The 15,251-nt window shown below is 36.0% G+C and overlaps 1 protein-coding gene across 1 annotated transcript in view; it reads left to right on the top strand.

Moving 5' to 3' along the window:
- ATL1 (atlastin GTPase 1) overlaps window positions 1-15,251 on the top strand; it is an 85,225-nt gene that overhangs the window by 10,759 nt on the left and 59,215 nt on the right. The window lies entirely within an intron of this gene.

Here is a 15,251-nt window from a genome sequence, read left to right as displayed (position 1 = left end):
ACCCGGTCGCCTCCGGGGGATTCGCCGGTTCCGCTTTAGCGAAAGGAGGTGGGCAGGAAGGGCGAGGGTGGTGGGCAGGGGGCGGTGGTTACAGGAGAGGGGCGGAGATCGCCCACCCCTTCCCCACGAGCTGCGGGCTCCCCGGCCTTGCAGGGCTCGGACTCCTGGCTGGCGGGCAGGCTGGTAGGCAGCGTTGGAACAATGAGGCGGAGCGCGCCGGGCCCAGGTCTGACCTTTGCCAACCCGAGCGACGCCTGAGAAGGGGTGCCGCTTGGGAATCCCCTAAGGCTGCGGTACTCATTTTCATCTGGGGGTTGGGTGGGGAATTTGGGAAGAAGGGGAGCAAAGTTGTGGTTTCCAGCCTTCCGCCCCACCCCGACCTGGTACCCCATTCAGGCCAGCCCTAAGGGTGGCATTGTTCTCAGATTTTACCTTTTGGAGATGCAGGGCTCATGATTCAGCATCAGGCCGAGGGGAGGGGGAAGGAGAGGCTAGGCCCAGTGGGTTCACGCCGCGAGTGGGAGGGCGGTGCTCACGCAGGCGGAGAAGAGAGGGCGCAGTGATGCAGGAGAAATCGCAGCCCCGCCCGCTCTGCTGCTCCAGACTCGGTGCGGGCGGACGGACGGTTAGTGTGGGCAGGTTGGGCGTCTTTTTCCTCTTTGGGCTCCCGACTTCTTCCAGCCACAGTGAACCCACTGCCATCTTAGGGCATTTTATTATCTGCACCAGAGCAGATCTCAGACCAGTGTGGCTTAGTGGGCAGAGAAGTAGTTTGTTCATTAGCTTTGAATTGTTATTTGGAAAGTTTACAGGCACTAGGAGTTCAGGGCTCCTTGATTGACTCTCTTCCGTGTCTCAGTGAGATCTCTTCTATAACTGTCCATCAGATTGAGAGGTATAAATTTTAATTAGTTATTTTGGTTATCTTTTATGAAAATTGATTATCTTTTATCAAAAGATCATATTTTTCCTTGCCTCTGATTGGTCACAGGACCAGCTTAACTCCCAAGTAGGCAAAGTCTACATTTGAGAGATTATCCAACGTTTATGGTAGATGCGGGGAGTTGGAGCAGGGAGGTCTGTCTTTAGTTGTTCGAGTTCAAGAGAAATCGGTTCCATTTTCTGATATCACCAAATCCCAATTTTAGTAGGCGTGACTACTGCAATAACACCATTTTGTTTGCTTCTTCTGAAATATGGGTAAACTTTTTCAGTGTCCCCTTTCCGTCCTTTCCCTTGGCCTCCAGAGTAGGAGTTTCTTGAATAGTCACAGTTAAGGTGTGTATGTTCAAGTCAATTTTGGTCTTAATCTCTGTGCACTGTTGACTCAACCCTGTTAAGAGACAGGCATGTGAAAATTTATTCTGATGATTAAAATTTTTCTCCTTCACGAAGCTTTGGATCATTATTTTTCAGTATTGCCTTTGGTTACAAATTTCTTATGTAGTGGAGGTTTTTTCTTTCTTGAGAATGTGGTTCTCAAATGGGATTTGCATAAAAATCACACTGGGAACTTATTAGAAATGCAGATTCCCACATCTTCCAGCCAGAGCTTTTGCCTCAGTACATCTGAAATAAGGTCTAGGAATCTGCCTTTTATTAGCATTTTAGGTGATTGAGAAGCAGATCATCTTTGGATGTTACCTTCAGAAACACTGTCTTATTTACATTTGATAGAAACGTATTCTAGGCAGTTTACCCAGAAGTCATGAAAAGAGTTTTGAGTCAAGTGATGAATTAAGAAAAGAAATACCACAGTTACTATGTGTTCACTGGAAATTTCACAGAAAAGAAATAGTGGAATTGTGGGGTCTTATCTTGATGTTCTATGGAAATGCTTTACTACTCAGATTTTTCTTTGCTGTAAAGTGTATATGACATAAATGACTTAGAAAATGTAGCATATGGAGTAGGACATAGTAGAAGTTTTTGGCAAAGATGTTAGCCATGTCTGTCTTGATTCCATTTTATTACCAGCATCTAGTACAATGCCTAACGTGTAATAGGCATTTAATAATAACTAACATCACTAAGCTAATATCATATGAAGTAGGTATTATAATTCTCATTTTACATATTAAAAGGTAAATAATAGAGCTAGGACTCCAACTCTGGCAGTTTGACTTGATTCTTTTGCCATCACCAGTATTTTGTTGAATGGATAATACTTTCTGCATTGTTTAGAACTATAGTTTTCAAGACACATTCATCTGCATTATTGCGTTTGATCTTTAGCCTCCTAAGTTGTCAAGACATATTCCCTGTTTACAGATGAAAAAACTGAGTCTCAGGTAGGTTAAATAACTTGGTGAAAGTCACATAGTATTTAGTAAGTTAAAGGACTGAGATTAGAACCTAGAGTTGTCTTCTAATTTATTTTCTATAACATAATGCTATGGAATGTTTTTATGTTTAATGGGGCATGGTGTGAGGTTAATAGAGAAAACAGGCCCTCATAGAAGGCAGAGTTCTCTGATGAGAAAAAAACTCAGGTGATAGCTTAGAAAGGAAGACAGTAAACTGACCTTATCATCTAGCTAAATACATATTTTTCAGATGAGTTAGAAATCAAAGGGCAGAGGGGAAAGCTAAACTATCCAGAATTGGAAAATACAGGATTTCCAAGAAAAGTGCAAGAGAGATACTTGCAAAATTTGTAAGGGGGACCTAAAGTTCAGATAAGGGCCCTATAGGACCAATAACAGGTATTATTTTTATCTGAGTGGTCAGAGAGCTGTTAGGTCCTACAGGGGCCATGGAAGCTAGAAAACAGAAAAGCATCTCTGCTGACACCCAGAGTTGGGTGGTGTTTGAGGATCATACCCATACATACAACTGGGAAGCAAATCTGTGCTTCCAAAGCTGAGAATCCCACCACCTGTACCTGGATCTACACTGAACTAGAAGTTTGAATAAATTTAAGCATTTAAAAGTCAATTCTTGGGCTTCCCTGGTGGCGCAGTGGTTGAGAGTCCGCCTGCTGATGCAGGGGACACGGGTTCGTGCCCCGGTCCAGGAAGATCCCACATGCTGCGGAGTGGCTAGGCCCGTGAGCCATGGCCGCTGAGCCTGCGCGTCTGGAGCCTGTGCTCCGCAACGGGAGAGGCCACAGCAGTGAGAGGCCCACGTACCGCAAAAAAAAAAAAAAAAAGTCAATTCTTAGAAGGTAGGCATTATTATCCTTATTTTAATATATAAGGAATCTGACACACAGAGAGTATAACTTCCCAGAGGTTTGATAATTTATGTTATAGACCTAGGATTTAAATTTAGGGTTGTTTGTTTACCGGGTCCATGTGAGAAGGACAAGGAATTAAAATAGAATCCAATAGGTGCCACAACAAGCCTGTCTAGGCTTAAGCTGGTATGAGAAATCAATGCTCTATAAACTTGATCGCTTTGGACTAGAAAAGAAGGCAAAGAATATGCTAGTATGGAAGACAAAGGAGACAGATGAATATCAGAAACAGTAGCCCAGAAAGCAGTCTTTCAATGTTGGGCTTAGAGTTTAAGTACTCCCAGAAACAAAACAGAAGTGTACCCGTTTTTATTTGTTTTTGTTAATCACAGTTGCTTAAAAACTTGGGATGCCACCTGGTAATTTGAGTTTTCAGCAATGTAACAAACTGTTGGTGCAATATTGCTTTAGAAGAAGAATATTTGCACTAAAGTGTCAGCTTTTCCTGCCCCTTTAAAAAAAACTCTTAGCTTCACAGTAAGTGTAGGAAACGTCTATTTGTTGAAAAGGCATTTGCTGAAAATTAATTTTTAGGTTTCTGTTTTTTTTTTTGAGGAAAGGTTAAAAACAATCTTGATTATAATAATCCCCTGATCTTTCTTTTCCAGTTGACTGTATTCTGTTTTCCTTGGAATGAGACCCTTTGTCCCTTTGTACTTGCCTCATTTTCTATATATCTGTTCCTCTTGAAACAAAATAAAATTTCTATTGGGTCATACATGTACTTCCCCTACAGACTCTTCCCTCCACATTATTCTAATTTAATTTGCCTTCCCTACATATTTTTTCATATATATTTTTCATATATATATATATTTTATACTTTATATCTGTTTACCTTGTCTTGATGGCTCTTGGGTTATATCTTTCCTCCATTTCAAACTCTGTAACCTTTATTATCTTTAGAAACCAGTGACTAGACTGTAAGTGTAACCTGTGATCATTGGGAAAAGACTTACTGTGAGAAACTTTAGTCATAAAAAATAGTTGCATGTTTTTAAAGTTGGAGGCTCTTTTACATAAAAATTATTCTATAAAAATGTCTATATATACAAAAAAATAAAACATGTTCAATTTTAAAAAGTATAATAATGAGCACCTGTATCCCCGCTCCCCAGCTGAAAAAATAGAACTTTATCAATATTTTGACACTGCTTGTGTGCCCCTCCTTTATGGCAACATCTCATTATAAATACTTTCATAAATTTGGTGTTTCTCATTTCCTGATCATTTTATATATATATATTATATATATGTATGTGTGTATATATGTAACATATATCACTAAATTATATATTATTTAGTTTTACATTTTTAAGACCCTAAAATAAATGGAATCTAGCGTATACATTTTTCCACAAAGTATTTTGTTTACTTATAATACCCACACTTGGTATTATAATAGATGTGAAATGATATCTCACTATGGTTTAAATCTGTGTTTTACTGATTACCAATGAGGTGTGAGTATATTTTCATACATTTATTAACCATTACTATTTCCTACTCTGCCTATTTGCCCTTTGCTGATCTTTTGTCAGGTTATTTGTTCTTTGCTACTTTGTGATGTGACTTTGCTCTCTTGATGGTATATTTTAGTAAACAGAAATTTTATATTTAAAAATAGTTAATTTAATATCTTCCTTTATGGTTTGTGCTCTTTGTATTTTAAGAAATCTTCCTCTACCTCAAAGTTATAAAATTTTCTCCTATAATATTTGGTTTTAAAATTTTGCATGTCTCTTTTTTTTCATTTTTTTAGAATTGTGGTAAAATACACATAAAATTTACCATCTTAACCATTTTTAGGTGTGCAGCTCAGTAGTGCTAAGTACATCATGTTGTTGTACAACCACCACTGCCGTCCATCTCCAGAATTCTTTTCATCTTGCAAAGCATCTGTACCCATTAAACACTAGCTCCCTATTCCCTCCTCCGCCAGCCCCTGGCAGCCATCATTCTGCTTTCCGCCTCTGTGATATTGACTGCTCTAAGTATCTCATATAAGTGGAATCAAGTATTTGTCTTTTTATGACTGGCTTATTTCACTTAGCATAGAATCCTTAAGTTTCATCCATGTTGTAGCATATGTCAGAATTTTCTTCCTTTTTAAAACTGAGTAACATTTCATTGACTGTATATACCACATTTTGCTTATCCATCCGTCAATAAACACTTATGTTGCTTCCACATTTTGGCATCTGTAAATAGCGCTCTTATGAACATGGGTGTTCAAATACATCTCTTTGAGACCTGCTTTCAATTCTTTGGGTATATACCTAGAAGTAGAACTGCTGAATCATATAGTAGTTATAGTTTTAATTTTTTGAGGAGCTGTCATACTGTATTCCACAGTGGCTGTACCATTTTACTTTCCCATTAATAGTGCACAAAGGTTGTAATTCCTCTACATCCTCACCAGCACTTGTTCTTTTCTGTTTTCTTGAATAGTAGCCATCCTGATAGGTGTGAGGTGGTATCTCATTGTAGTTTTTATTTGCATTTCATTTCCTAATTTCTCTTGTTTATTTCTTCTTTGATTCATTGGATGTTTATGAGTGTGCTGCTTAATTTCCACAGATTTGTGAATTTTCCAGTTTTACTTCTGTTACTCATCTCTAACTTCATTCCACTGTGGGTTAGAGAAGATATTTTTTATATGATATCTGTCTTTTAAAAATCCACTGAGACTTAATTTGTGGTTAGCATATGATCTTGTGGTCTAGCATATGATCTATCCTAGAGAATGTCGTATATATACTTGAGAAGAATGTGTATTCTGTTGTTTGGTAGAATGTTCTATATAAGTCTGTTAGACCTAGTTGATTTACTGTGTTGTTCAGATTCTCTGTTTCCTTGCCTATCTTCTGTTTGATTGTTCTATCCATTATGAGTGTGGGGTATTGAAGTCTCCAACTTAACACTTCACATATTTTGATGGCCTGTTATTAAATGTATAAATGTTTATAATTGTTATATCTTCTTGATGCATTGAACCTTTATTAATATATAATGTCCCTCTTTGTTTCGACTTTTTGAGTTAAAGTATATTTTGTCCGCATTTACCATTAGAATTGGAATATCTTTTTCCATCCTTTCACTTTCAACCTATTTGTGTCTTTGGATCCAAAGTGAATCTCTTGTAGACAGCATGTAGCTGGATCATATTTTTTTTATTCATTATACCAGTCTCTGTCTTTTGATTGGAGAGCTTAACCCATTTACATTAATGTAACTTACTGATAAGGAGGGATTTACTTCTGTCATTTTGCTATTTATTTTCTATATGCCTTATAGCTTTTTTTGTTCTTTATTCTTGGCTTTTGGCTTTCAAGTTCTTTGGAAAGCCCAACTGGGATTTTTTAAATTAAAATTGCATCCAATTTGTAGATTAGTTTGATAGAATCAAGATTTTTACTATATTAAATATTCCTATCCATGTACATGGCACATTCCTTCATTTATTTAGCTTTTGTTTCTTGATGTCTTGCAGTAGTTTAAAAACTCTCCTTGAATGGCCTGCTTATCATTTGTTAGTTTTGCTCTTATGTTCCTTACATTTTCTGTTGTTATGATATTTTCCCCTATTACAACCACCCCTCAGTATCTGTGGGGGATTCATTCCAGGACCTTCTGCAGATGCCAAAACTGACAGATGCTCAAGTCCTATAGTCTGCCCTTCGTATTTGTGGGTTCTGCTTAGGCAGAGTCAGCCAACCACGAACTGTAAACATAGTGTATGATTCACAGTTGGTTGAATCCACTGATGCAGAACCTGCCAGTATGGAGGGCCAACTGTGTATTTATTGAAAAAATCCACGTGTAAGTGGACCTGTGCAATTCAAACCTGTGTTGTTCAAGTATCAACTGTATATATATATATATATTTATATATATGGCTATTAATAGTATATAAAATGCAGTCAGCTTTTACATATTTATCTTATATCTAGGAACCTTATTAAACTGTCTTATTAATTCAGCTAAATTGCCTGTTGATTTTTTAGGGTTTTCTACATAAAGAAACCTATCATCTGCAGTAGTTATTGCTTTGTTCATTCCTTTTAATCTTTGTCTTTTATGTCTTTTTCCTGTCTTAATCAGGTTAAGAATGTTCTCCTTTATTCCTAAGTAATATATTTTTTTAAATCATCACTGCATATTGAATTATAATAACTGCTTTTTTGTAATTATTGAAATAAGCATATGGCTTTTATTCTTTAATTTTTTAATATGTTTAATTATAAGATCTTCTTTGTTGAAGTGATCTTGCATTCCTGGAATAAACCGAGGCTAGACATACTGTATTACCTTTTTAAATACATTGCTGGATTTGCTAATCTTTTAAAGATATTTCCAAGCATGTTTACAACTAATTTTCTTTTTTTATACTTTCCTTTTCTGACTTTGGTATCAAGGTTATATTAACTTTATAAAATGAGTGGGGGGAAATTTTTTTTCTTTTCTTTTTGATTCTCTAGAAGTGTTTATATGAGATTAGAATGATCCAATGTGGGAAAACTAGTCTATTAAACCATCTGGACCTCCTGTCTTCTTTTAGTAAGATTTTGAACTATTGATTCAACTTCTGTATTGGTTATAGAACAATTAAAGCTTTCTATTTCTACTTGAGTCAGATTTAATAATTTATATTTTTCTTGGAATTTGTCCATTTTGTCAACTTGGCATGAGATTGTTCTTAATTTTCTATTATTTTCTCTGCTGAATTTTATCTGTATCTTCCTAATTACATCTTTTATCGTTGATCTCTCCTTTTTCTCTTTTATATTTACCTAATTTCTGTTTATCTCTATCATTTCCTTCTTGTACTTTCTTTGGTTTCATTCTATATTCTCTTTTTAACTTAAAAAAAAGTTGGACACTGAGCTCATTTATTTTGAGCTTGCCTTCTTTTTCTAATATATGCATTTAGGGCTATAGGTTTTCTCTAAATATCAATTTTGCTGTATCCTATATGTGTTGATATGCAGTAGATTCAATCTCAATCAGTTTGAAGTATTTTAAATGTCCACAATGATTTCTTTCTTTACCTGTGAATATACAGAAAGTATGGATTTCTAAATTATATTTTTGTTGATATTGATTTCATACTTAATTTTATTCTAGTCAGAGAATATGTTGTACAGTAGCACCATTTTCTATGCTGATAGAAATGTTCTGTATCTATACTGTTCAATATGTTAGTCTCTAGCCATGTGTCTTTTGGGCATTTGAAGTATGGCCAGTGAGAATGAGGACCAAACACTTAATTTTATTTAATTTTAATTAATTTGAACAGCCACATGTGGCTAGTGGCTATAATATTAGGCAGTTCAGGTTTATAGAATACCTGGTGTGAACTTTGTTGAAACTTGTTTTATGTCCTACTACGTGTTTAATTTTTTACACATATTCCATGTAGGTTTGAAAAGCACTTTTTGTTTACTAAGTTTTGATGCAGTGTGCTATATATGTTCGTTAGCTCAAGCTTATTAAATGTATTGTTCATATCTTTCAAACTCTAACTGATTTCTGGACTGCTTGATCTACCAGATACTGATATCTGATAGATACTTTAAAATTCTGCGAGATGTTTTAAAACATGACAGTGGGTTTGCCAATTTTCCCTTAACATTCCCTTAAGCTTTGTTTATGGACGTTGAGCTAAGTTGTTAGGTGCACACAAATGTGGACTTGTTACATCTTCCTGATGAACTGAGCCTTTTATTTTTATGTAGTGAACCTCTTTCTCCTGAGTATTGCTTTTTGCCCCAAAGTCTATTTTTTCTGATACTAATATAGATGCTTCATATGTCATTTGCTGTTTTATTTAGTCTGTGGGCCTACTGAGCAGGAGTGGCTGGAGTAGGAGGCTGACTGACGTTCACAAAATGAGTCAGTCACCTTGTCCATCTGATTTTTGAGAGCTTCCTCTACAGTAAATGCCCCTTGGTAAGCATTCACATGAGACCACATATTCTTACACTCTCTTCCCACTCCAAAGGTCCAGGCACATACTTCTTGAAAGTACCTTCAAAATGTTGGCTACTGTCTGTGAATTGTTGCAGTTCTGTTCCTTTTGGCATGTGCTGCAAGCCTCATAGGTGTTCACATATCTGGTCACATATCTGTCCACTCTGTTAGAAGGCAGTAAAGGTTTCATCTTCACTCTTGCCTCCAAGTGTCATGAATGCCTTTCATGGGCAAAATCTAAACGAGAACCCTGCTAAGAAGGGATTGTAAGAATTGTAGTACTGTAGTTTCCACACTTCCAGTCTCTGCGATGTAAAGAAGAGCTTAGAGGGACTTCCCTGGTGGCACAGTGGTTACAAATCCGCCTGCCAATGCAGGGGACACAGGTTTGACCCCTGGTCCAGGAAGATGCCACATGCCGCGGAGCAACTAAGCCCATGTACCACAGCTACTGAGCCTGCACTCTAGAGCCCTCGAGCCACAACTACTGAGCCCACGCGCAGCAACTACTGAAGCCTGCGCGCTCTAGGGCCTGTGCTCCGCAACAAGAGAAGCCACTGAAATGAGAAGCCTGCACAAGAAAACGAAGAGTAGCCCCACCCCCAGCAACCAGAGAAAGCCCGCACACAGCAACAAAGACCCAATGCAGCCAAAATAAATAAATAAAGATAAAATAATAATTAAAAAAAAGAGAGACAGTGGCTAAATAAAAAAAAAAAAGAAGAGCTGAGAATGGTGGAGATAGACCTGAGCATGACACAGACAATATTCAGCAGAAAGAGTAGCCACCCATTTTCAAAATAGCTGACTCAGAGATGATTAAAGGATGAGACAGTTCCTTAGAAACCAAATACTATGACTGCATGAGGATTTGTTTTCCTTAATGGGGACTACACTTCCCATGTGCTTTTTTTTTCTTAAAATATGTGAACATATTTTCTCATGATTAGGTATTTTTGTATAACATGCTTTCAAATGGCTCCATATTTTGCATAGTATAGCTGTGACATAATTTATTTACAGTACCCTAGAGTTAGGGATTTAGATTGTTTCCAATTTTTTGTTATATAAATAATGCTGTAATGAACCTTTATGTAGATAAATACATGTGCACAATCCTGATAGTTTCCTTAGGATAAATTCCTAGAAATTGAATTGTTTCATTAAAGGGTATGTATATTTTTTTAGTGTTTTTTAATGTTTCCAACTCTGAGTGTATATATTTTTTAACCTTTGCAAGTTATAAAAGCTAAAAAGTTTATCTCCTTTTAATTAGCATTATTTCTTTAATTACTGAGAAGACCTAACTTTTCCCCATGTCTATTAACCATTAGTATTTCTTCTTTTTATCAGTTACTTATCTTTCTATTGAAGTCTTTTCATGTATATACATGAACATATGAAATATATGTGTATGTATATTTTATATATATATACACACAGTGCCCTAATCATGATGACATTGTTCTTCTAGAGGCATCATTTAACCATTTATGGAATGCTTTTGGATTCAGTATAAATAAAGAGCCTGCCAAATGATTTACTTGTTTCTTCCAAGGCTCTGAAGTTGCAGGACCTGCATTATTCCTTTTAACCCTCTTCCTCAAGGGTGTTGTTAACAGCAGAACAATCTGAGAGTCTGCATGGTAGTGTTTTGTGGTCTGCTATGTGTAATCATCTCATTGTAACTTCTATTTCTACTCTTGTTGAAACATTCTTAAAATTCATTTTATGAGTTAATCTTTTGTTTTTGTTTCCTCAACTCTATTTGTCCCTTTCTGTATACACTCCCTTTTGATGTGTTTTTGGAAGTCATTCTAAGGTGCTCATTCAATGTTTTCTCTGTCATTCTTCAAATTCTGTTAGAAAGAGACATAATAGTTTAAGGAGAAATAATATTTCAGTTGCCAAGAGACGGTTTCCTAGGTGCTATGTCTTTTTCTCTATAAAGGCTTCAACATACTCAGAGTTAGTCACCTTGTGAGGTTTAATTTTTGCTGGAGACATGAAGTATAGATTTTATTTTTACAGAGTTTACAATTAAAATTAGAAATATACACCCACAGCATTTCCAGTATATTAAAATGATTATTCCCCATCTATAAGTTTTTGAAGATTTCCTTTCAACATTATCTTAATTCGGGAACCGAGTGGCCAGCTTCCAGTGATTTAAAACACCACATAGAATGGAAAAGTCCCTAAAATCCCTTTACTGAATATAAGATTTAGTATTTAAAAAGGCGAAACGATATATATTTTTTAGTTCTCTCCTTGTAAGCTATACATTTGTATTATCCATAGTAAAATGCTAATTCCCATCTGATTTGCTTCTGACCTGTTTCCTGCTTTTTAAACATTTACATAGTGCTCCAGGAATTGAAACTAAGTTTAGTTTAAGCAAAACATATTTAAGAAGGTAGAAATCTGGCGCTAAAGAGATTTGGCATGCATTCCAATGGACTTTTGGATTCTTTTAGAGCAAGAATAATATTTACTGCTTAGATAAAATATAGTTACGAATAATGAATCAAGCTCAAAATATTTGTTCTTGATTATCCTGTATATTCTAATACTTTTCAGTTATTTTCTGTTAAATTCATATAAATATTTATTGAGTGCCTACTGTGTAAGCTTCTGTTACAAGTTTTTAAGAAATGGAAACATGAGTAAGACAATCTCTGCTCTCCAGATATTTTCAGTCTGTGTTTTCAATTTTGACGTTTTTTACAGAAACTGAAGTTTTTCTAAATAGTTTTTTAACAGCTTTATTGAGATATAATTCATATACCATACAATTCACCCACTTAAGGTGTATAATTCAATGGCTTTTAGTGTATTCAGGGCTGTGCACTCATCACCACAATTTTGGAACATTTCATTAGCCCCCAAAAGAATATTTGTACCTCTTAGCCATCACCCCCTAATCCCCTTCCACTCCCCAGTCCTAGGCAACCACTAATTCACTTTCTGTCTCTATAGATTTGCCTATTCTGGACATTTCATATAAATGGAATCATACAGTATGTGGTCCTTTGTGACTGGCTTCTTTCATTTAACATTGCGTTTTCAAGGTTCATCCATGTTTTAACATGTATTGGTTCTGCATTTTTTTTTCTTTTTTTTTTTTTTGCGGCACGCGGGCCTCTCACTGCTGTGGCCTCTCCCATTGTGGAGCACAGGGTCCAGACGCGCAGGCTCAGCGGCCATGGCTCACGGGCCTAGCCGCTCCGCAGCATGTGGGATCTTCCCGGACCAGGGCACGAACCCATGTCCCCTGAATCGGCAGGTGGACTCTCAACCACCGCGCCACCAGGGAAGCCCGGTTCTGCATTTTTTATTGCTGAATAATATTTCGTTGTATGGGTATACCACATTTGTTGTTCCATTTATCAGTTGATAGATGTCTGTGTTTAGCTTATCTAAATAGTTTTATGTGTAAATATTGATTACCATAAATATATGTAGAGATTGATGGTAGCAATAGGTTTTGGATAGGAAAAAACTTTCTTAACTTTAGATGAAATACAAACTAATGATTATATATTTATGAATATTCCATAGATTAATTCGATTCCATTTTTCATTCTATTAATAATAAAATATTTCTGTATTTTTAAAAGTTTCCTTACCAAAAAGGAATATTTAATATGGTAATTGGCTTACATTGTCATGAGACTTTTTCCTGTAAACTATCTCATTGTTTTAAAGTCACAACTCAGATATTTGTTTTGTTTTACAGCATACTTATATCACACTTAATATATAATCTCCTTCCTCTTCATTTAGCCTGTTGGTAGCTCTTCAAAGACCTTGAACATCTAAACTGAAAGTTCAAAGTTATGTGTCTCATCCACACCTACCATATAAAGGTAGAGTTGGACAGGATAATCATATACAAACATCCACTGATGCCTTTTCTCTTTCCCTCACCCTCAATATCCAAAATCCTTTCAGATTGGGCCTATCTTGCTTTGCATGATCTGGCCCTTCATAATCTTCCCAACCTGCTCCATCCATACCATACTCCTTGCTGTTCCTCAAATATGCCAAACACACTCTCCTACACACTTTTTTCCCCAGTGATACTATACTATACAATACATACTATTTTATACCTTGTATTATATTTTCATAATATATATCGGCAGTTATTTCAAATGAGCTTCCTTATTCTTTGTAACTACTTTGTATTTCATAGGTGAATGAACCATAGTTTATTAATCAGTCCCTTGATGATGGGCATTAACACTGCTTCTGTTGTTTTGCATGTGTATGAGTCTGTCTGCAGGATGAATTCTTTGAAATAGCATTGCTGGGTCAAGGAGTGTGTATATTTGTATTTTTGATAATTATTTGTCAAAATGCTGCCTGAAGGTGCTGAATCCATTTAAATTCTGCAGCGTCTGAGGATACAGATTCACATTCCAACTAATGAAAGGAATTATCTTTGATCTTTGTAAATCTGATATATAAAAAATGTATCAATATATTTTTTCATTTTTTATTTGCATGAGAATGAAGATCTTTTCCTATGTGTGGAACCATTTGATATTGTGGTTTTTGTCAGTTGCTTGTTCGTATCCACTGTCCGCTTTTCCTGTTCCACATTTGGATCTAAGTTTTATTTGGAATTGATTTTTATTTATGGTGAGAGCTAGGGATGAAGGTTCATTTTTTTTTCCCTTTATGAATATCCAAGTTAATTAGCATCCTTGATTGAAGATCATCCTTTCTTCATTTATTGCAATTGCACATTGTTGTAAGTCAGATGCTTGTGTCTATGTGGGTCTATTTCTGAAATCTCTAGTCTTCTCTCATCTACTTGTCTATCCTTGTGACAATATCACCCTGCCTTAATTATTTTAGATTTAAAATATCTATTGGTGTCTGTTAGTGTAAATCCCTCAACTTTGTTCTTCTTTAAGGTGGTCTTTGTGTTCTTGGCTCTTAGCCTTTCCATATGAGCTAGTAAATCTTCATAAAAAGGATTTGTACAAGAAAGAAATAAACTTGTTAATCAACTAGAAATATTGCTGAGAATTTGATTGGTATTATAACCAAATTAAGAATCCAGGAGAGCATTGACATTTATAACAGAGAGCCTTCTAATCTGAGAACATGTATCAATATATACTCCCTTCAATAATGTTTTGTATATTTCTGTACAAGTCTTAAATATCTGTCATTAGATTTCAGTGGTACATTGGAGCCAGCTCATACTAGCTCATGAGAGATGATCAGGTGCATCTTTACCCAGCAGCACACTCCGTGAGTCACACCGGTAGATTGAAAGGGGTCATAGTGGTAGTATTTATATCACAGAAATTGGCAAATGCTACAAATCAGGACTTTTCCACACCCACCTACCTCTAAGAGCTGGTTGTTAAATATCTACCAGCACATCATTTAAATTTATTATGAGATGTATCAGGTTTTATAATGACATGTAACTGGTGTTTTTATTGTTTAAAAAATTAAGGTATAATATACATACAGTAAAATTTCCATCCATATATTTTCCTTAATTGTTAGTTCAAGTCTTTTTCCCATTTTTAATTGGGTAATTTATTTCATTATTATTGAGTTTTGAGAGTTCTTTATGAAGTCCTTTATAAGATATATGATATGCAAGTATTTTCTCCAAGTCTATGGCTTGTCCTTTCATTTTCTTAACAATATTTTTTGAAGAGCAGACACTCCTTTTTTTTTTTTGGGTTGTGAATATTTTTTTAGCTGACTTACTTATCAAAAATTTTCATGACAAGGTCCTATGGTATAGAACAGAGAACTATATTCAATATCCTGTGATAAACCATAATAGAAAAGAATCTTTTAAAAAAGAATGGGTATATATGTATTCACCCTCCCTATCCCACCCCTCTAGGTCATCGCAAAGCACCAAGCTGACCTCCCTATGCTGCTTCTCACCAGCCAACTATTTTATATCCGGTAGTGTATATATGTCAATGCTACTCTCACTTCGCCGCAGCTTCACCCTCCCACCCCATGTCCTCAAGTCCATTCTCTATGCCTATGTCTT

The sequence above is a fragment of the Neophocaena asiaeorientalis genome, unplaced genomic scaffold (assembly GCF_003031525.2).
Source record: "Neophocaena asiaeorientalis asiaeorientalis breed wild unplaced genomic scaffold, Neophocaena_asiaeorientalis_V1.1 scaffold233, whole genome shotgun sequence".
NCBI classification, from domain to species: Eukaryota; Metazoa; Chordata; class Mammalia; order Artiodactyla; family Phocoenidae; genus Neophocaena; species Neophocaena asiaeorientalis.
Note: the sequence above shows the minus strand (reverse complement) of the source record. Positions and strands in the feature narration are given on the sequence as shown.